The 2,660-nt window shown below is 54.6% G+C and overlaps 1 pseudogene; it reads left to right on the top strand.

The window, feature by feature from the left end:
• The first annotated feature begins 971 nt into the window (after positions 1 to 971).
• LOC124509622 (zinc finger protein 831-like) lies at positions 972 to 1,539 on the top strand (annotated as a pseudogene).
• Positions 1,540 to 2,660: the final 1,121 nt, after the last annotated feature.

Below are 2,660 nucleotides of genomic sequence, written 5' to 3'. Positions count from 1 at the left end.
AGTGTGAGCTAGTATAAGCAGCGTGGGCTGATAGGAGGTGATATGAGCCAGTGGAGGCCAGCTGTAGCACACCGTTGCTTCTGAGGAGCTGAGGAAGGCCGTCCTGTCCCTTGAGCCAATTTTCTTTCTTTTTTTTTTTTTTTTTTAAATTTTTTTTTTCAACGTTTATTTATTTTTGGGACAGAGAGAGACAGAGCATGAACGGGGGAGGGGCAGAGAGAGAGGGAGACACAGAATCGGAAACAGGTTCCAGGCTCTGAGCCATCAGCCCAGAGCCTGACGCGGGGCTCGAACTCCCGGACCGCGAGATCGTGACCTGGCTGAAGTCGGACGCTTAACCGACTGCGCCACCCAGGCGCCCCGAGCCAATTTTCTTTCTTGTTACGAACATCCCAGGGCAGAGATAGAACCCCAGAGTGGGAAGGGCTCTGGGAAGCTGCTGGGTCCCTGCCCATTTTACAGATATGGAAATGGAGTCCCAGAGGATGCAAGGGGCTTGCCCTCGGTACGCTGGATACTTGTGGACCTCCAGGGTCTTGGACACCCTGCATGTCTTTTCCCCCACACAGTCAAGACAGTTTCTGAGTGTCGATTCTATACCAGGCAGACCTGGGTCTGAGTCTTGACTCCGCCATTTAGTAGCTGCATGACAGGTCACTTCAGTTCTGGGAGCCTCAGTCCTTCTTTTCTTATATGGAGAAAATAGTGCTTTCCTTGGTGGTTGTTGTGAGACTTTGACGGGGTGATGTATGTGCCTGGCCTGGGGCAAGGGTTTACTGAATGTGGAGGGAAGAGAGGCACCCGTGGGAACATCTGCTTGTTGCTGTAGCTTGCCCAGCATCCTGGGCTGCCCTGAACTATGGGGGGTGAAGGTACTAGAACCCACTCATCTTGCTATGCCTGCCAGGGACTGACAGCTCCTGCTCGCAGCTGCCCCGGGGCCTAAGGTAGTCTGTCCTCCTTTCTGCCTAATGCTGGGCCCCATCATCTTATCACTGGAGCGGGGCCTGGCACCGGCCATGTTCCTGAAGGCCCTGCCCGTTCTCCTAGACCATGCAGCGCCTGCTGGGGGTGTTCAGCCACATGCTTCCCTAGAGATGGGCAGCCTGGATTGGGGCAGCATGCCCTTTGTCCTAAACCCCCCTGCTGTGGCCCAAGTGGCCCATCCCTGGCCAACTCGGACAGCCAGTGGCCCCAGTGCTTAGCGTGTACACCATGGGTACTCCACCTGTCCTGTTGCCAGGCCTGGGAAACCCAGGGAAGGTGAGTAAGCCAGCATGTACTGTGCCTGCACTGTGGCCTGGACTGCCCGAAGCCCAGCTTTTTGGAAAAGCACATCCAGTCCTACACACACAAGAGACCCTTCCTGTGTGACACCTCTAGCCTTGCCTTTATGACCCAGAGCAACACATATAAGCACAGGCAGATCCAGACACATCTCAGCAAGTCCCAACTGTCCTCTGAGTCTGATGGGGGTGGGACAGACTCCTAGTGGAGGGAGGTGAGTCTGGAGAGACCCTCAGAAGAGAGGGAAGGTGATGGGGCATAAAGCAATTTCCTTCTCCAGGTACCCAGGGTATTGGGCTGGACCCAAAGTCCACCATGCATTTGTCCCTTGCTGCTAAGAGCCTAGACATGAATCAGAAACTGTTTCCTGTCCAGGTCCACATTTAGAGACTGCCAACAGGGAAGCCCCTTTGGACTCCAAAACATGGCTTTCCCTGGGTTCCTGCCGGCATAAAATGCCAGAGTAGAAGTCTCTGACTGCCATTAAGCTTGGGCTGCTGCAGTGACAGCAGGCACTCTCCTTGGAGAAGTCCCAGAACACCAAGGCCTCTGAGGACAGGCTGAGAAAGTGTGAGAGCACAGTCTCAGGCTATCTGTCCCCCTCCAACAGCGCAGGGTTGCTGCTGGTTCCCGCCAAGTACCCTGTGCCTACAAGGACTCCTTCCGTTTTGACATCTGGGCCCTGAGCTCAGTGGAGGAAGCACACCACCCTCTCCACAGCCCCTTCCGCCTTCACTCCTCTGGATAAATCTAGGCCCCTCTTCTTTTACTCTGTTTCCACTCAGTTTGCCACCACTGCAAAATGTATGCTGATCATCAGGAGCAACTTGCTGCTTTTTATTAAGAGCAGCAGAGCACAGCACGAAGAGGGCCAGAGCCTGTGGAAGCCTGCCCCAGGAAGCAGAAGCTTCTGAGCCCCAGACACTACCTGGCCCTCTTGGGCGACAGCTTGGAGACAACCTTAGTAGGTGTCCCCAACTGTCCCCCTTGAGCCCATGATGCCACAGATGACCTGCCTTTTAACCTGATGGAGATATCCTGACCACCACAGAAAGCTGAGATGGAAAGAGAAACGCCACAGGGGAGGAGGCTGCCGGCCAATGTGGCCAGTAAAAGAAGTATAGCCGGGAGGAACTGAAGGTGTGTTCCCGGGAGAAGTGGTAAGATGTTAAAGAGCATCCACTAGAAAATGCAAGGCTGACACCATGGAGGCAAGAAGATGAAGGAGGTGAGGATGGGCAGTGAGATACAACTGAACCTGCCTCCACAGGAAGAAGCAGTAGGGAAGGAGGGGAGGCAAGTGGGTGCAGCCCAGCCAGGGGATAGGAGGACCCATCTGTGTGATGCCATTTTCCCTCCCGACACCATTTCTG

This window comes from Lynx rufus, unplaced genomic scaffold (assembly GCF_022079265.1).
Source record: "Lynx rufus isolate CCGP_SWC_20201006 ecotype Redwood Valley unplaced genomic scaffold, mLynRuf1.p SCAF_14, whole genome shotgun sequence".
NCBI lineage: Eukaryota > Metazoa > Chordata > Mammalia > Carnivora > Felidae > Lynx > Lynx rufus.
This window is presented reverse-complemented; position numbering and strand designations above follow the sequence as displayed.